The following is a 20,671-nucleotide window of genomic DNA, read 5'->3' on the forward strand; positions in this document are numbered from 1 at the left end:
AGGCAGAGCCAACTGGAGAAGTGATCTGTTCCTGTGCGTCCAGCCTTTGCAGTGCCTACATTTCAGTCTTCGTGAAAAAAAGTATTAACCCAATGGAGGCTAATCCTATGGATCCAGCCAGCGGATTGGTTCAAACTTTGGAACAGTAAATGCAGAAGTTACACAAGTGCATCTTGAGAATCTTGTCTTGAGCCAGACATTAGCTGCCAAAGCCTCAGATTAACCCATGGGGCCTACTTCAGCTCCTCGATTTTCAGGAGACCCCACTAAGTTGAAGGAGTTCTTGCACTCCTTAACCATGTATTTTGCCTTTCGCTCTACAGAATTTTCTTTGGATCATTCTCAGTGACATCCACCACAAACAAAAGTGATGGGGCGGGTGAAGGATGCGTGGGAGGTGGAGCGCTGGGGGCAGGGGGGAAGACTTACCTGAAGCTGCTGGCCGCCCCCCTCTTCACGCCTCGGTGTTCTTCTTCCTGGTCCCAGCAGAGACTGTCATAGCATCGAAGACTCCCTGTGCAATCCCCACGATGCTCTCATGCCATGAGTGGGCTGGTTTAACACTCCAATAAAGACAGGGAGTCTGTGCTGTTTCTCCAACCCAGCTGTTCAATACAGCTGGGTTGGAGAAACCTAATTGCACATGTGTGTTTGGCTGGCCTAAGATGGCCGGCCAAAACACACATGTACACTTAGAAGTGCACAATCCAGTCCTCCTCCCTCCTCCCATGGCCCTGGCCCAACCCCTCCCTACGCACGCTGGCTCAGCCAGCAGTTGAAAAATAAAAAGATGATAGAATATTGTTTTATTTTTGATTGAGCCAGTGGGGCGATGCTCCTCCACCATTGCAAAGGAGCCGCCCCTGATCATTCGAAAGTGTGATACCTAATTAATTCCTTTACGGGATCCCCTTTATGCTTCCCATCAGTCATCAGCACAGGAAATGACATGACAGCACCCTGCACTTTTCCCTCCTCCCGAGACCTACTCTGAAAAAAAAACCTTTCTACACAAACTTTATAGCATTTTCACTAAGGCTTGTTACAGCAGTAAGTCATTCCGGAAAACTAGTAAGAGCATTTGGAATAAATTGTTGAGATATGTCTACAGTACCGTAATCAAGCTTTTCAATCTCCCCTGTGTTAATGCAAAATAAAAAGGGAGAAAGAAAAAGAAAGGAAAAACAAACAATTGCATAGTATACCCTTCCCACACCAGGATCCCCAACAAACCTGACGTGTTACCAAGTAATTACTCTATCTATAATTAGGGGGAAGTATATGTGTGCAAGTGATGGAGTCTTGATACAGACCGTGTAAATCTGCTAGTATGAAAACCTCAGAAGTATGCAGTGACCTAATGATGCAGTTAGTGTTGACCCCTATTCGCCCATCCCAGCCTCACTGCAGCAGGTCATCAGGGTTCTGGTCCTTGTGTCTTAAAGCCCCGAACAGCGTATCCCATTCATGGGGATGGGTGTTTTACACAGTCCACTGTATTTCTCCCACCTGAGGGCCTCTCTCTCAGCAAGTCTCCAATGGTGTACCTCCTTCTGCCAGTCCTCCACTCTGGGGGTCAACAGGTGCGCATGGGGACACACTGAGGATGTCGAGGGGTACATCTGATTCATTTTATGCGGCATCAGATATGCTCTGTACAGTATGGAAAATGTTAATCTCGATAGGCCTGGGCCAACATTCCGTTCGGTTGGCGGAAATTGCGATAATTTGGCATTTTCGCGTTCCGCGGAAAGCGCGAAAGTGTCAACATTTCTGCATTCCGCAGCTTAGAGATAATTTGTTTCTTGCTCGCGCTGTAAAAAAATACATTCTTGCGTGCACGCGATCGCCTTACCTGAATCCCCGCGTTCGCTGACAAGTTTTCCCGACCCGGTCGCGTTCTCCACGAGATATTGGATTGTTGGTAGCCATTTTGCGCTGTCTCGCAACAGTTTGCGCTCGAATTGTCGCGCGATCATGTCATTTGTCGCGCGATCACGTCATTCTTCTCACGATCATGCACCGCGTGAGTATGAGAAGATTGAGATCTCGAACACGTCATTCTACCCCGCGAGCGAGAGGGTGAGGACGCGGGCACTTCTAATCGAACGCGAACAGGAGAAAGAGACCCCGAACACGTCATATCCAACGCGACAGGGAGCAAGAGAACACGATCATGCCATTTTCGACACGCCATCGACATCCGGTGGAAGTAATGTGAAGTATGAGAACTCGAACATGTAAAATTTTCAGTTTGGAGAGGAATATCAGCTCTAGCAGCATGAAACCTTCTGCAAATGCTGATTGTGGATGAAAACAACTCCTCACATTGACATTTGGCTGTCCTTTTTTGTGCAAGGAGTCCTTTTTTTAAAAAGGTGGGGAGAGGGAGGAAGTGACACAGAATCTCCAACTTCCTGTTCCTGTCCAGCAGGCTCCTCCCAGTGCTTTGTCCATCTCCTGCTCATTCTGCCTTTGGATTTGGAGCTGGAAAGATCACTCTTTTTGTCTGCTGCATCATTGCAATTGGATTTGAGGATTTTTGGATAGGATATTTTACAAGTAAGTGGTTGTTGTGTCTGTTTGATTGTGGGCATTGCAGTTGTTGTAACTACAATTTATTTTTGATAACTATCCTCATTCCTTTTTTTTAAAAATGTTGTGGGTAGTAGTAGTAGGCCCGAGCTAGTCATGGGCATGGCCTCATGGGTGTGTGCATGATGAAGCAACTGTTCCTTTTAGTGTTTTTTTTAATGTATTTCATTTTCAAGCATCATTTAGGGCATGGATGGCATTGGATTGAGTTGGGGAAGTGTGTTTTTTTGGGGTGGCCTTTCTGATGTTGTTGGGCCTGGCCATGTGGCTGGTGGCCATTTTGAAGCCTAGGCCTGCAAGTTTGCCTGGCCTTGTCTGCCAACAGGCCTGTTTTCATCCACTAGGATCAGAGCAGGTAGCCACAGCTTTATTAATCAAGTGTTTTCTGTGTGGTCTATTGAATTTAGACTTCATTTAGGGCATGGATGGCATTGGATTGAGTTGGGGAAGTGTGCTTTTTGGGGGTGGCCTTTCTGATGTTGTTGGGCCTGGCCATGTGGCTGGTGGCCATTTTGAAGCCTAGGCCTGCAAGCTTGCCTGGCCTTGTCTGCCAACAGGCCTGCTTTCATCCACTAGGATCAGAGCAGGTAGCCACAGCTTTATTAATCAAGTGTTTTCTGTGTGGTCTGTTGAATTTAGACTTCATTTAGGGCATAGATGGCATTGGATTGAGTTGGGGAAGTGTGCTTTTTGGGGGTGGCCTTTCTGATGTTGTTGGGCCTGGCCATGTGGCTGGTGGCCATTTTGAAGCCTAGGCCTGCAAGCTTGCCTGGCCTTGTCTGCCAACAGGCCTGCTTTCATCCACTAGGATCAGAGCAGGTAGCCACAGCTTTATTAATCAAGTGTTTTCTGTGTGGTCTGTTGAATTTAGACTTCATTTAGGGCATGGATGGCATTGGATTGAGTTGGGGAAGTGTGCTTTTTGGGGGTGGCCTTTCTGATGTTGGTTGTCTTAAAGACATGCTTTTGTTGTATGTGTCTGGTCACTGGTGTGTTGGTGTGCAATGCATGCACCCTGCAGACCTTTTTGGGGCCTGTGAATGTTCGTATTTACATTTTGTTGCATTAAAAAGGCATGCATCCTTTACCTGGCTTTTATAGGCCTTTTGTCAGCTCCTGGTGTTTCCCAGGCCCCCGGCTTGTTTGTGATTTGTGAGTGTCCATGTGGGTGGTGGCCTTTTTTTGTGTTTGGACTGGGAGTTATAAGTGTCCTGCTTTTGCCATAGGCCTGCATGGTTTTCCTATTGGCTATTTGGCTTACTGCTTCCATCCATCCACCCCCTTTGCCAGCAGAAGCTCCATGGATGCTGAGATGCTCAAATAATTTAATGGCAAATAGGGTCCACCCCACTTCCATTTCATTTTTATTTTGGTGGTTATTATTAACTTTCCTATCCTTCCTGAGAGTGTAGTGTGTGGCTGTACACAGTAGTATAACATAGCCCTAGTTAAAAAAAAGTCATAAATGGCTAGACTATCTTTTGTTTGCACTAGTACAGTACTAAGTAACTGAACCACAACAACAAATGCAACATTTCACTGATGTTCTTCTCCTGGCTTATTTGCTTTTAGGTGCACAAAAGACAGAGTAGGAGGTGTCATCAGCATCACCCGGCTACCCGTTGTACTGCCAGCCAGACAGAATTCCTGCTGCGCATCACGTCCACGTGTGACCAGAACTTGTTGTGCATCTGCATCCTGCTTGACATCTGAAGAAGATGGCCCCAAAGAAAGGTACCAGGTCCAGTACCAAGAAAGTTGCCGGTGAGAAGAAGGAACACAAAAAGGAAGTGCCATTAACCACGACTGGTGGTGTGCCGGCCAATGTTTTTTTTGGCACCAAAAAAGTTACGCCTGCAGCAGCGTTGTCCGGGAACCAAGCTGGGAGCAGCACAGCGGTCCAACCCCACCAACCTAGGCCCAAGGGCTTTAGTGTCGCAGAGGTAGCCAGTCTACTAACGAGCAGCGATGTTGAAGAAATGTCATTACCGCAAAGTAGTACACAATCAAGTTCAACGCAGGCGCAAACTCAGCAGATCAGTGTGCAGCCGCAACAAGAACATCAGCAGCCGCCGCAACAAGAACAGCAGCAGCCGCCGCAACAAGAACAGCAGCAGCCGCCGCAACAAGAACAGCAGCGGCCGCAACAGCCCTCCATAGTAGTTGTTGCTCCTGACGTAGGGGCATTTCAGGAAATCGAGCTTCCTGCAGACAAAGTGGAGCAAAGTGACACCACTGTTTCAGAAGATCTATTGTCTTCCAGACCACCAGCAAGGAAAAGGAGGCTTAGTCCATCATCTTCTTCTTCAAGCCCCGCTTCTGATGATCGTGATGCCACTTGGCTCCCACCAGCTCAGTCTGAGAGTGATATACGCCACAAGACAATGCTTCTGAAAAGGAAGGTCCCAGAAAAACTTAGAGTTATGGAGGTAGATGTAGAAGAGGGGGGTGATGATGTTGATGAAGACGAGCCAGTCATCACGCACATTACTCCCGCCCCAAAGGGATTGGAGACCAACATTCTCACCCTATCCAGAAAGGCTGCTACTGAGCGGGATGTAGCACGGATATCACCAACACAGGTTACACCACCACTACCTCCAGCTGCCATATTTTCCAAGGCCCGGCAGGGACCTACATCCAGCTCAACCATCTCAGTAGGTAGTGGTAGTAAAAGTCACAGTCTAGGTGCACAGGGTCACATTTCAAGCACCCCCTTCAGTTCATCTGGTGTTGAAAGTGGCACATCCATCAGTGCCAGAAAGTTCTCCTCCCCAGTTTGGGACTTCTTTTCTGTTAGCGCCAAGGAGGAGAATGTTGCTATATGCTCAATTTGTCTGCAAGGTGTTCGGCGTGGTAAGCTTGGTACAAACTATGGTACCGGAGGACAAGCAAGTCATCTAAGAATACACCACACTATCGTCTGGGAGGATCACCTACTTAAGTTAAAAGAAAGTAGAAAAACTCAACCCATTGAAGTTGGTCAGGATGAATCAGGGAGCGATATGATTGCGGTGGCAGGTGAAGAAAAGGGAGGCATTTCTAGCCCTGTCCCCAGTAGTGCAGTGGTAACGCCCACATCCTCCTCAGTAACATCAGAGTGGCACCGCAGTAAGAGCCATACTCAGAGTCAGGGTGAGACACCAAGGCGACCGAGTACCTCAATGAGACAATCTGTGTCGTTGAGCCTTAGTGGGTTAATGAAAACAGCACCACAAAGTAAAGTAATCCAGCCTACCATTGAGAGCATGTTTAGGTTGGAGGGGCAGTTCCAACGCAACCACCCAACGGCACGATGGCTAAAATGTTAGCGCTGGACCTTTTTCCTTTTTCATTTGTGGAGGGGGTGGGTTTCCTTGAATTTGTGTCTGCCATCTGCCCTAAATGGAAGGTTCCCAGCCGGTCCTATTTCGCAAGAATTGCTGTTCCGGCACTACATCATGATGTGCTGGAATTGGTTGGACAAGCTTTGCAGCAGAGTGCTGTGCACAATATCCACCTGACAACAGACATGTGGACCAGTTGCCAAGCCACAGATTACATGTGCATCACTGCACACTGGATCTCTTTTGTGGGGGTTAGAGATAAGCTATCTGCACGAGGTGTTGTTGACACAGCTGCGATTTTTGAAGGTACTCGGAAACATGCAACTGTAGTCATGTTCGCCAAGGAGAAATCTCATACGGCTGAAAACATTTTACATGAGTTTCGCAGCAAGGTTTTGGAATGGCTGCGGCCCAGAGGGCTTGGTATTGGTTTTGTTGCCACAGACAATGGCAGTAATGTACTTAAGGCCATGGAACATGGTTCCTATTTCAGGGTTTCGTGTTTGGCGCACTGCATAAACATTATAGTTCAAGACTTTTTGAAAAAAGAACCCATAGTCAGCAATTTACTGGCCATCTGCCGAAGAATAAGCACTCATTTCAGCCATTCTTTTAAAGCTCGGAAGCAGCTGAGGATCATCCAACGTGAACAAAGGATGCCAGTCGAGGCACTCATCCAGGAGGTGGCAACACGTTGGAACTCAGCGTATTACATGCTTGATCGTCTGTACGAACAGTACAGGTCACTCCATGAATATGTCTGGAACAGAAGCGGGGATGCTAGTGTTAAAGGCATGAACCTTGAGATGGATCAATGGACCCTAATTAAATGCCTGACTGAGATGCTTTGTCCTTTTGAGGTCTTCACACGTGAAGTCAGCAAGGAGGACTGTACAATGGGCCAAGCTATCCCATTATTGCAAATGCTAGAGCATGAGCTGAATAATGTGTCTGAATCATACAAAGGTGTAGAGGACAGAAGGCAAGCCCATGACGTGGTGGAGAGCTTATCCCGGCGCTTAGGTGAAAATGTAAGGATACAAAATAAAATGTTGTCACAAGAACATTACATTTGTGCCACAATTCTGGATCCACGTGCAAAATTAGGACTAAAGACATTCTTTGCTTTTTCCGACATTGATGTTGCCCGCTACAAAAGTTGTATAGCTGAAGCAGCCAGTAAGCTGGAAAACGAACAGCTGCTAATTAAAAGCCCGCAAGATCAACCCACAAGAAGTACTGAAGCAGGCCATGCAGGATCAAGTGCAACTTCGTCGGCTGAGGGCAGTGCGTTTGGATCACAATCACAACACTCACCATCACTATCGACCACAGAAACAATAACTGGATCATTAGGCCAAGTACAATCATTATCATTACAGGATTGGTATGTAAAGTTAGGCCCTAATAAGCACAGTGCTGATGCACAGAAAAAACAGCACGAAAGCTTACCAGCAGCAACCCTGAACATTGAGCGGATGGTCCAGGCCTATCTGGACGACCCAACAGAGGTGTACATTGATCAAAACCCATTGCAGTATTGGTATAGGAAAAGGTCTGAATGGCCACAGCTCAGCAGGATGGCGATAAGCTATCTGGCTTGCCCTGTTGCAAGTGTCTCTTCCGAACGTGTTTTCAGTGCTGCTGGTTCCATTGTAACATTGAGAAGGACCAGTCTATCGCCAAAAAACGTGGAGAGGTTAACAATGATCAAAATGAATCAGCACTTCATACCACCGAATTACAAAATACATGAAGCAATGGAGGAAGATGAGGACAGCGCCTCAGGTGACGGAAGTTAATGTGTCAGATGATTACCTACTACTGGCTGAACCCCCAGAGTTTGAGGACGAGCTATACTTCCCTGACAATTAGGCTCGCACTTATTGTCTTCCTCCCTTTTTTCCCCCTTTGTTTGTGTGTCTGTCGTTCCGGTTACAAACTTGTGAATCACAACAAATCCATTACCACCGTCTTCTACTCTTCTAATGTAATATACAAGTTTCAGGTGTCTGCAATTTGACAGTACAGTCCTCCGAATCCAGCTCCTCCGCTCCATCATACTGAATCTCCTGCTCAATTCCATTTCCCTCATGAATGATGATTGGATGATGGTAAATAACACACATAAACAAAAGGATCCACCCGCAAGTACAATAGATCAAGAGTCTCCCGTTTATACCATGTGTATCCCACTGTCGTGGAGAATACACATCAGTTGTTAAAATACCCCTCACACACCAAAAGGGCCCTTGGTGTCATGCTTCATCATAGGGGTCTTCCCGCCCCTCTACGGGACGGGGCGTGCTACGACCTACGTATACGTGGGAGCACTGTTCTTAATGAGACTACTATGTGTAGTGCAAGGGTGTGCAAGGAAGGGTCAGGAGTGAATGGAGAGTGATTTAAAAAATACCTGGCTCTCTGGACTGGGAAAATTTTTTTATTCTGCCATCTAAGCTGGTATTAGTAAAAAGGTGGGGGAGGAGGGTGTATGCCTCAATGAGCTTGACCTCCTGGTGTCGACATGTTTCGAAGCTTCCCCATGCTTCTTCGTCAGGACCTTAAAGATCCCTTCCAACGACGCACTGTGATGTGGTAAAAAATAATGGGTGAAAGAATCAAAGAGGAGGAGCCGACCGGGGTGGTTATTTGGGCAGGACACTGATCCTTGGAGGCGTAGCCTATTTTGGCACTCCTACCACTCGGTATTTGAGCTCATGAGGATATTGTTCTTTTTGCAGCAAGTTAATAGGAGTATGTAAGACCCATTGGGGCGTTACCAACTCTTGGAGGCTATTTACCTCCTCTTTGATTCTTTCACCCATTATTTTTTACCACATCACAGTGCGTCGTTGGAAGGGATCTTTAAGGTCCTGACGAAGAAGCATGGGGAAGCTTCGAAACATGTCGACACCAGGAGGTCAAGCTCATTGAGGCATACACCCTCCTCCCCCACCTTTTTACTAATACCAGCTTAGATGGCAGAATAAAAAAATGTTCCCAGTCCAGAGAGCCAGGTATTTTTTAAATCACTCTCCATTCACTCCTGACCCTTCCTTGCACACCCTTGCACTACACATAGTAGTCTCATTAAGAACAGTGCTCCCACGTATACGTAGGTCGTAGCACGCCCCGTCCCGTAGAGGGGCGGGAAGACCCCTATGATGAAGCATGACACCAAGGGCCCTTTTGGTGTGTGAGGGGTATTTTAACAACTGATGTGTATTCTCCACGGCCGTGGGATACACATGGTATAAACGGGAGACTCTTGATCTATTGTACTTGCGGGTGGATCCTTTTGTTTATGTACGCTTTATTGGGAGGAAGTATCCACCTCCACCACTCGTTGAGTGGAACCTCTCTACTCCCCTCTTTGTTTTTCTTTCTATGATGGTAAATAACAACAACAAATTCAAACTTTCCTAGTCCTTCCAAAAGAAGTGGAGCATGAATCTGATGACTACTATAGCTATCCTCCTTTCAGAGCCGAGAGAGACTGGCCATTAACTGAAAATAAGATGGAACAGGTAATGATTGATGCCATGCATTGGACGCAGTGTCGCAGACTGAATGATTTAGATTTTGTTGTGTTTGTTGTGCATGAATTTATGTAATTGTGCACTGCCACTAATCAACTTTCTACAGAACACACTAAACTTAACTCAAGGTAAATTCAATTGTCCCCTTATTGCAAATATTAAATTTGTACTTCTCCTACAGCTAGGTGATACATTGCTTTTAATTCAATACAGGAAGGGGACTCACTCAATCTCCGCAGTGAGTATTATTGACACAACAGCACCGTCCATCATGATGATGGCGAAATAGACGGCCCGTTAACTTAAGATGAGAAGGAACAGGTAATGACAATTAATGGCATGCATTGGACACCTGACTCTGAGCGATTGGTCTTTGTGTTTTCGTTGTTTGTTTGTTGTGCACAAAGTGAAGTCAAAGTGTACTTGTAATCTATCTTTTTGTACACACTAAAGAATGACTCAAGTCAGTAATATTTATATTTCTACTCTTGTTGTGTCATAAAACATTTACTTATACTGCAGGCCGATCTTCACAGTCAGTCAGTAAAAGTATCGGAGATGATGATGATGAAGTCAGGAGGACGTTTCATGAGTGGCATAAAACAGAAAAGCCTAAAGGTAAACACGTCAACAACAACCACAGCAGACCCAAATGTCTGAGTAGAAGTGGAATAGAGTGTAGCGGTGGGATGACGGCAGTGCATTGATTTTACTAACTGAAACTGTAAAATGCTATGTTTGGAATGGATAATGTGCTTTGCGTTTGTCCAACTCTTTGAGAGAAAAAAAAAGGACTCTAAAGTGTTAACGTAGGATGTGCTACTGCTAAGCACTGTGGGCCTGCTCTCTCCTGTTACTGTTGAAGGTCAATGCTGGAAACAGACTAGAGTAGAGAGGATGCATACATGCCACCTCGGAAAGTGTTCTTGTTGCACTACACCATAACTTGTGCATTTCTTTCAACTTTGTTTCTCAATATCCCCTTTGTTTTTCCATCTACAATTACAGGCCGGGCCTTGCCCTATACTTTGTAAAACATTACAATGCTAACTTACCTTACCAATAAATCAACATTTTTTTTCCAGCCGGGTAGTGGCGAGTGGCGAGGCGACACACCCAAGATTGATGGACGAGAGGAGCAAGAGGAATGCCGAGATGCAAATCCAGTCCACATTTTTTACCAGGATAACACAGTAACAGTATCCACTTTAATCTTCTTTTAAATAATTTGATTAATATTTTGTATACAATCTTTACAACAGTGTGTTCTTGGAGTTGTTATTATCATCATTAGGTTGGCTCTGTGTTTACGATTCTTCCCTACCAATTTTTAAAATTTCTATTTGCTATCTGTAAAAGTATTAAGGCCGGAACAACAGAACAAGAACTAGAAGTATATGTAATCCGGGTCTCTCATCATCATGCATGCATTGCCTTTTTCTCCCTTAACATATGGATATGGTAGTCTTCAATGATTGTCGTTTGTTTGTCTATGTATGCATACTGTTTTTCTATGTCAAACCTTTCCCAAAAACCCCCTTCCCATCCATTCAATAAACTCTAACCCTCTTCCCCCGGGCTGTGTGACTTATTGTCGAGGTGTAACTAAATTAAATGTACACCAATACTTAATCACACACTTGCTGGGGCGGATGTGGTGAAAGCAACACTACTTCAATTTCAAGGCAGAGCGATGATCTTCTTCTGCTTGGCCACCCATGAGTAGGATATTTCAGAGGTTATTTTATTTAACAAAGGAACATATACCTCAGCATGAATTGCCGGCATTGATTGGATTTGTTTGTTGTCATTCCTCATATACAGCACTAACTGTTAGGCTGTAGGCCTAGTCAAGTGACTCGACAGAACTGTAGTCTGTAACTCTGTCTAGTAGGCTATCCCAACCACCATTATGTTTTTTTGTCAAATATTTGAGCATATTATTGTTGCTCGGTAAGTTCTGTACTGTACTTCATTCTACTACTCCTCTAACAGTCTCTCAAAGGTGATTGACTGTCTCCTTTTCTTTTTTTGCAAATGCTGCCGCCCTACCAGTGTCTACTACTACTACTATGCTACCACCACCACCACCCCAATCATGGCAGGTATGAAAAAGGAAACCATCTTCACCATGCAGCCAGTGCTGTGCCACAGTTGGACATAAACATCAAGCACCGGTAAGAGAGAAGTTTGGGGGAGGCAGAATTAATAATGGACATGTTGTCAATGATTTCATTTTCACACACCAGTCCAAAGAATGCATAGACTAGAGGACAGCCTGAAAGTACTAGAAGGACAAGTCAATGAGTGAGGTGTGTCGCATCTATCTGTTTGTGTCTTATACAGTCAGCCAATTATTTAAATCAAACGCAGGCTATGGGCGGCCATGCACCAGCAAGGGAACAGTGTGATGTAAAACAGTTACCCCACCTACAAAACATTAACAACATTGCATGTAACATAGAAAAATATATTTAATTTACCCTAACAAAAATAAACTAAACCCACAAAAGCTGACCCACCTCCCTCCCTAACCCCAATCAATGTCCATAGGCGAAAAAAGTCCGTAACGCCCAAACAAGTTTCCACCCACCCACCCAAACAAGAATTAAAAAAGGGGCAGAACAGGATGACAGGGACTAAGTGGTGGGGCGGGACTCAAGGAGGACACGCATCTGGCCCTCTAAACGGGCGACGCGGCGTCTAAGGACGCGGCAGTTGCAGCTACAGTGGGGGGGACAACGGAGATGGCACTACGGTGGTGGCGGGCAGCCGCCAGACGGTGGCGCCGTACCACTGGAGGGCGGTGGTTGGGGCCTGGGGCACTGGAGGAGGCTTGAACAATTGCTGCCGCAGTCTCCTCCTCGGCTAAGACCACCAGCCGCCGGTATTCCCGCTGGATTGCCTCCAGCTTCCGGCGCCGTGCCTTGGCAGCCAACTCCTTTCGATTTTGTTTCGGAGTAGCTGTGTATCAAAAAGAAAAAACAAGACAATTGTAAAATATACTCTTAGAAAAACAGTAAGACAAGTTAATTATTTATACACATAGTGGCATGGTAGAGTAGCACTATAAAGCACAGTAGTACATAACATTTTAAATCTCGCCCGTCCTTGTTCCTTCCACCCGTCTTTCACTTTTTAGTTGAACAGTGCACCTGGTGCTCTTCTCCATAAAACTTTCAAAGCGGAGTTGAAATCAGATAGATGAGGCCATTGGTTACTCAATACTCCCGCTCCTATGCCAATTAAAGGGAATTCTAGTCTTCTAGTTCACTCTTCAAACGTCCCCAACAACTCATACTTACTTACGACATCGGATAGGGTCCGCCCGCCATCCTCACGCTAAAAAGGGTGGGGGTCCTGTGGGGACAATTAATTAGGATGATGCGCCCGGCACAGTGCCGGGCGCATCCTGTTTTTTTTACATTCTGGTTGGCGTTGCCGAAAGCAATGCTAAAAATACATGTTGTGCTGCTTTTCCAAGCACAACATGACGGGCTCCGCACGGAGCCTGTCACGTTTTGCTTTGAAAGGCGGGGGGGTACCATTGCATAGGTAGGTACCCTCCATGGGGGCCCCCAAGCATACTCTGCAATGTCTGCATGCCTTTCTGTGGCGGACGGCAATGCCGCCACGCAAAGGCATTCCAAAATGCAGATTATATGGCTGGCGGTGTGTTCAGAGAGACACCACCGCCATATTGAACCCTTTTCCGCCTGGTCGACATGTGGGGGGTCTGAATATTTTCTACAGGGATGGCGGGAGGTTTGCCCCTGCGGTGTCGGCAGTGAATTCCAGCCGGCCCGGCGGGGGCAATACGCCCACCATCCTAATGGGGCCCTAAGTCACAACTGTACAGTATACATATACATACAGTACACCCTTGCAGTGAGTGTACTGTCAAGTTCAACAATAGTTAAGGATTATGAATCTAACTTACCACCGCCTGCCACTGGTGCTGCCACTGCCCCTACCACTCCGTTGCTATCTGCAGCAACTGTCGCATCCTCGCCCTCCGCGTCGCCTTCGCTGGCCCCGGCAATGGTGGTCGGTAGTGCGCCTAGAAAACATTACACATTTATTAGGCGTCATATACACCTCCCCCCGATTGATCAGTAGCAAGGTTGAAAAATGAGTTAATACTAACATACATCACTAGTACAAATCAGGTAGTAGTAGAGTAGACACTAATAGTTATATATGATCATTGTAGCCTTTGCTTAATTAGCCCTAGCCATGCTACCATTTTACCTTTGTGTCTTTTATTTTTGCACATGTGACGTTACCTTGCAGCTTCTTGTATAAGACACCTTTGAGCCCACATGACCTGCCTCACACTGCTACTGTCTAGTCTACGCGCTGCATACAAGCGGTGAACAAAAACATTAACAAGCCACTTTTTTAGGAAGTACTGGTGTACTACTGTTACTGTTAGTCCATATTGCTTATCCATAAATGCTACACTTTTTGGCACGGCTGAGAAATGCTTGCAAGTTGCAATATACTAACGCACACCATTTCATTTTTCGCATTACAGACGGAAGATTCCCTTCTACAAACCAGAGCTTCTGAATGATGCAACAACTACCAGTACTAGGTTCTTCTAAGGTGAGGGGTCCCTTCACTCACATCTTCATTTATAAATTTATATAAACTAAATTCCTAGGGGATGGTGGTGCTGCCTTCCACCACTGTTCAGTTATCATGATTTAATTCCCAACTGTATAAGTGTAACAATGTATATTGTTTTAATGTTATTGATTTTCCGGTTGGTGCTGCATTTTAAAATAAAACAGTGTACAGAGCTTCTCAATTTGAAATAAACATTTTGAAATGACATAGACTTGGTGGTATTTGGTGTGGACTAACTTACACGAGTGAGCAAATTAAAGTAAGGGTGTGCATGTGCATTGCTTCCACGACTGAGAGGTTGGGTGTGTTATGTTCTGGGTTGTCTACTTGTTGGGTATCTTGGGGGGAGGGTTCCGAGACCTAATAGTTATGACAAGACAGTACTATAGTCAAGCAGTGGAATTGTAGTGGGTGCGGAACTTCAGATTGAGGTGTGCGAGGAAGGTCCAACCTACCATCACCAACATCCTATTTTCTGGTGCAAATGTCTGTGTATGTGCAAGATCCCTACAACAGTAGTAGTATGTCCTATAGGCTATCATATCAAAATAGTAATAAATCTGGTAGGGCTGTTGTTGCTGTGAATTTTCAAAGCCTCAAGATTAACAAAGACTCAAGATCAATAAGAGTAAAAGTAGTACAAGACGACGACCCAAAGGATTGGACTCAATGGCTCGAGCTACTGGTGAATATGAGTTTTATATTACAACCTTTCACATAAAGAGTGGCACTGGCCAACTGGGCAAGACTAGCTACTACAGTACAGACAGACTGATAGTATGTAGTAGTAGTAGTACTGAGAGTCATCATAGCGGAGGCAGGGATAAGATTTTTGAAACCGTACAGATCGAAGGATAATTGGTGGTAAAAAACATAGCATTTGTGAAAAATATGGGGCAGTAAAAGTTATGGAATAAGAAATATTATTAAAAACAAGAAGACTTACTGGGGCCAGCAGAGGAGCCCTCAGCGGTGTCCTCCTGGTGGTGTTCTGACTGTCCCGCCGAACTGCCCACTCCCTGTCTGTCTGCCCCTGGGTGCTGATGAACAGGAAAGATATAAGAAAGAGACAAACATTGATGGATGGTGTCAAACAAATACAATATTTTTCAACAACGTTCAAAAAACACTTATGTAAACAACAATTGCAATAACTAAATTGTCCGATCTCATCTGGTCAACAAGTAATATCGGGGGATTCGCAGTTCGACTACTTAAGTTACTATTTATCAACAGTAATCCAGTCTTCCATTCTGATTCCAGAATACTAAGCTACAACTAAGCCTAAGTACAACGTACCACCCAACCTAGCCCACCTATTCCAGGCATGCCAATTGTACATTACGTATGCATTTCCACTGTATTCCTCAACAATGCATATGGTCAAATCATGGAGGACACATGACTACATTTTTTGTATACACCAAATTTTGGTTTGATTGATTGATGCTGATCTGCTAGTGCTAACTGCTAAGCCTACCACCACTCATTGAACAAACTAGAAAAGGTTCTAATAAAGACTGCCATACTAGCAGCACGTCACGTAACTGAGTGAGGGGGCATCACGCATACCAATACTAAATTAGAAGCTCATACAAAGTACCTAAACCTAAGAATCAATCCGCCCCTATCTATTAGTGACAGGACAAAGTAAGGAGTGGACTAGAGTCACTGTAGCATTACGTAACTTAATTTCTCTAAAATGAACTCATAAAGAATCACGCTAAGCAAGCGCAAATGCAAAGCTGCAAACAAGTAAGATTAGTAGTAGCGCAGAAGAGCACCTGTGTCATAATCACAGAAGACTTTTAAATGTTATTAACCTGGAATGTATTGTAAGCAGCAACATTCTAGCTGGTTGGAAGGAAAAAAAGATATTCGCAATATATAACACAGAGCAGAAGAACAGACACAAAGTTGTAATAATTAAATAGGTACTCACCAAGCCCTGGGACCTCCACTCCCAGCAGGTCCTGCTCACGGTCCAGGATGTCGGACCACCGGTGAGTCAGCTGCGCCTGGGTGCGCCGGACCCCAGAGGAGCGCGACACTGCCCGGCGCACCTTCCCCCACCGCTGCCGATGCTCCCGGAGGCCGTACCCGGACCCAGGCCTGCCACCTGCTGCCAGGGTTGAGGGGAGGTGGCGCTGCACAAAGAAAATTAGTGCAGCCATCTCCACCTCCCCAAATAAGGCCTGTGCCTGTACCCCTTGTGGGCGCCGCCTTCTGCAAGGAAGGCGGTCACGGCTCTGGCTGCGACGGCGAACAGCCCTACCCTTAGACATGGTTCTGGGGACGGGGCGGGAAAGAAAAGGTAAAAAAAATAAAGGAGTAAAGGAAATAAATAGCAGTCAATAGAAAGAGAGAAAAAGTAGCTAAAAAACAAAAAAGAAGTAACAAAAACCAAAAATATAGAAGCAGGAAAATAGTTAGAGAAAAAAGAAGTAAGAAAGATAAAAAAAAGTGGCTATAAACAAAAGATTGAAAAGATTTTGGGAGGATTCAAAATCAGGCCCCAGAACCATGCAATAGAGTGAAAAACAAGATGGCCGCGCCCATTGCGACCACGTGCGCAATTTCGCACAATGTTTTCTCCCCGATCAAGCAAAAAGCAACGCGATCAAGTAAAAGCGGTCGCGAACAGGAAATAACTACCGCGAACGGGCGCGAACATGCATTGCGCGACCCGGAACAGGAAGTAAGCATCGCGAGAGGGCGGGACAAGTGAAAACAAGATGGCCGCGCCCGTGAGCAACCGCGTGGGTAAGTTGGCGACCCGCGATCACGCAAAAAATACCGCGAACAGGCGGGAAAAAAACTTCCGCGTCTTTGCGATATTTCCAGCGTGTTTGCGGAGATTTTCAGCATTTTCGCAATAATTTGCGAAAGTTAATATCGCAAATTCCGCCCACCCCTAAATCTCGATGTAGGAAGCTGGCTCTCTATATCATGTACTAAAATGAAGTAAACTGTGCAGAGAGTCCAGGAGACCCTTATTGGTTTACAGAAGCAAAAGTAGATAATACCAACGCTCTATTTGTGGTAGTGTGGGCATGCAGTTAGGCTTATCAGAGGGTAGTGCGAAGCATTTGTTGTACTCACAGAGGCAATGAATGAGACACATACTCAAGAATAAATCAGAGTCCAATTTATAAAATAGTATCGATTTGTATGTTATTTTTAAGACCAAGAACTTTGATTTACAGTAAGTACTTTCAAAGTTTGCAAGATATATCTCTTTTGTGTGCAATTATGCACCATTGAAGTTAATAGGGAAGAACAGAAAAATGCGTATAAAATCAGGCAATACTTTCACGAAGTTCACCTTCTCATTTTAGGTTGATAGCAGGACCAGCAGCAGAAGGTTGGGAGCGGGGTGCTGAGGGTGATGGTGGGTGGTGCGCTACATCGAAGGGGGCCACCTGGAAAGGCCCTGCACTGGAAGACTTAAAGGTAAGTCTGGTCAAGTCAAGGAAGGAGATCACAAGGGTCTCAGGACCATGGGAGCACATCTGGATCATTGTTACCAGGGTTTTCAAGCCGGGTGCAGAGAAGTTAGGTCAGCCGAGTGCCGTGCGTTGAGATATCCTCGTGGTCAGGAGCAGGCAACTTGGAGAGACGGTTCTGGGACAACTGGGCCACTCATGCCGTGGGTCTCAGGGGTTTTGACGCCCCTTGACAGGTGCTTTCTTCTGGGGTAGTTGGAGTCCGACATGGACTCTTTGTCTCACTGTTTGCTGAACGGGGTCCGGTACTCCGGGATTTGTACAATGCAGCTCCGGTAGGTCCTGGTATCTCCAAACGTACAAACCAGACGTAGTGGGGTTGGTGCCTGTGGTGTGCAGGGGTGTGATACCGTCACTCCACTGGAGTTCCTTGGCAATATCTTGAAGGCTGGAGGAGCTCTGGGGTTCTTGGAGTCTTCACAGGTTCAGGACGAGACTGCACAGCCATGATTGTTGAGTCCTTGTGGCAGAAGGCAGGTCTTGGGGCCAATTTTCTCAGCAGCAGGGTTTCAATTCTTTGTCCGTTTCTTCTTGTCTGTTGAATCTAAGGTTCAAGGTTCAGGGATGCCACCTAAATACTAAACTTAAGGGTATTAAAGGGGGAAACAGGTAGTAACCAGTGGACCACCTACCTTTAGGGTGTCTACACCCTCTAAGTGACCAATTCCTGTGGGAAGGGGCATAATAGGTTATTTTCCCACCATCCCAAGTTGGTGGATTTTCAGGAGAGGGGGTTTACATTGCCTGACACACCTTCAGGGTGGTGCTGGCTGAATGTGGGCACTCCTCCTCATCTAACTAATTTTCCCGCCTGTCCTCCCACCAAATGTGGAGCAGGATTGGCATCCCCCACAATTTGGGTCTGCATTGCCTTTGAAGCTTCCCGCTCTGGAAGACCATTCTGGTCTGGAGGAATTGTTAAGCACCTTTGCCCAGAGCGTGCTTAACAATCTGGGCTGGCTCTCATTCTATGAGGTCAAAAACATGTCTGGTGGTGGCAGGCTGGCTATGACTAGTCAGAGACCACTCCAGTCCTTAGTAAGTTTTCAGGGGACTCTCCAAAGGGTCTCCTGTGTGCATTTAATAATAAATCCAACACTGGCATCAGTGAGGATTTATTGACACAAGATGTTTGGTACCAAACATCTTAGGGTACAGTGAAGTCATCATGGAGCTAGGAAAGTCATAATGACAAGTCCCAAGCCCATGTACTCTCTATGGCTTCCCTGTTCACTTTCAGTAAATAGAATGGCTCATATTTTGCAGGTTCATATCTGCTCACGTAGATATGTCCATACATGGAATATAGTGCTCCCTGTCTTAGGGTTGTCGTCTGCAGTAGGGGTGACTTACCTATATCTCATGCAGTGTATGAGGGCATGGCACTCAGGGCTGTGTGCCATGTAGACTCTTCAGTTTTCTCGGCACCAAGACACGCAGCCTGCAATGGCAGGTTGCATTGTCTTGGTGAGGGGTCTCTGGGGTGGCACAATTCATGCTGCAGCCGGAGTTGACCCTCTTCAGTACCCATGCCCTAGGTGTCAGGGGTACCATTTACTAGAGACTTACAGGGGTGGCTGAAGTTGTACTAATCGGGGTACAGTTTTGTGAAAGAGATCTGGCACTGAGAAACGTAACCCCTTGAGGGCTCATGACGGAGTGGTTCCGTCATGAGCCACGGTGGGCGTGTGCTCATGACGGAACCCTCCGTCATTGCACCCACCTATGGGGGAAGCGCTGGTGCTCCCCCCATGGGCAGCCCCTCGAGCCCCCACAAAGGGGGATGGCAGCGGAAGAGTATTCGCTGCCACCCCAACCCCCCAAGGCAAATCCCATGATGCCAGTGCGCACAGCGCGCACCAATGACATCAGGAGCAGCCAGACGCACTGGAAGCCATTTGCTTCCAGTGCGTCTTCAGGAAACAGGTAAGTTTCCTTGCTCCGGAGGGGCGACGGGGGAATTGAATTGCATTGAGGCATCGGGGGAGAGGAAAGAGTTTTTCCTCTCCCCTGATGTCTCAATGCAGGGCATTCCTGCTGCCCTATCGTGCATGATGTCGCGATCGTGCAGCAGGAATGCCCCCACTAGGCACCAGGGATTTCTCTTTAATGTAAAGGAAGCGACCCCTTGGGCAAGGGTCACTTCCTTAAGGGGCACATTAATTTTAAGACTTTTATGCCCCCCCGGGGACAGGTCGGCTGGATTTCTGGCGTTTCTGGCCCCGGGGGGAAGGGGGCAGAAAAGCCCACTAGAGCCAGGGATTTTTAATAAATTGAAAATGGAAGCAACCCCTTGGGCAAGGGTCGCTTCAAGGGGCCAAAAATTTTTGTATGTGTATTCTGCCACAGATCGGCCCTTTTTTTGGCCTTTCTGTCCCCAGGGGAGGGCAGAAAAACCCACTAGACACCAAGGATGTTTTTCAAAATTTTAATGGAAACGCCCCCTTGGGCAAGGATGGCTTCCTCAAGGGGCACCATATTTTTTAGATTATTTTGCCCCCCCCCGGGGACAGATCGGCTGTTTTTTTTTGGCCTTTCTGCCCCCAGGGGGCAGAAAAGCCCATTAGAGCCAGGGATTTTAAATAAATTGAAAATGGAAGCGACCCCTTGGGCAAGGGTCACTTCTAGGGGCAAATATTTTTTATATGTGTATTCTGCCCCCCTGGGGGCAGATGGGCCTGTTTTTTTTGCCTTCCTTCCCCGGGAAGGGGGGGGGCAGAAAACCCCAATAGACACCAGGGACATTTTTAAAAATTAAAATGGAAGTGACCCCTTGGGCAAGGGTCGCTTCCAGGGGGCAGATTTTTTTGTTTGTTTATTCTGCTCCTCTTGGGGGCAGATCGGGCCATTTTTTCCACCTTTCTGCCCCCAGAAAAGCCCGCTGGACACCAGGGAGTTTATTTTAAAGGAAATGGAAGCGAACCCTTGGGCAAGGGTTGCTTCCAGGTGGCAAATATTTTTAGATATGCGTATTCTGCCCCCCGCCCCCTGGGGTGGATCGGCCTAGTTTGTATTGGCCTTTCTGCCTCCAGGGGGAGGGGGCAGAAACCCCACTAGGAACCAGGGATTT

General features: G+C 46.4%; 1 long non-coding RNA gene across 1 annotated transcript; it reads right to left on the reverse strand.

The window, feature by feature from the left end:
• Positions 1-12,103: 12,103 nt before the first annotated feature.
• On the reverse strand, positions 12,104-15,139 carry LOC146809585 (uncharacterized). Its single transcript, XR_014965568.1, has 3 exons — positions 15,042-15,139; positions 13,404-13,523; positions 12,104-12,427 (listed from the first exon to the last, which is right to left on the reverse strand). It is a non-coding gene; the product is annotated as an uncharacterized LOC146809585 (long non-coding RNA).
• Positions 15,140-20,671: the final 5,532 nt, after the last annotated feature.

This window comes from Triturus cristatus, chromosome 7 (assembly GCF_964204655.1).
Source record: "Triturus cristatus chromosome 7, aTriCri1.1, whole genome shotgun sequence".
Taxonomy (NCBI): domain Eukaryota; kingdom Metazoa; phylum Chordata; class Amphibia; order Caudata; family Salamandridae; genus Triturus; species Triturus cristatus.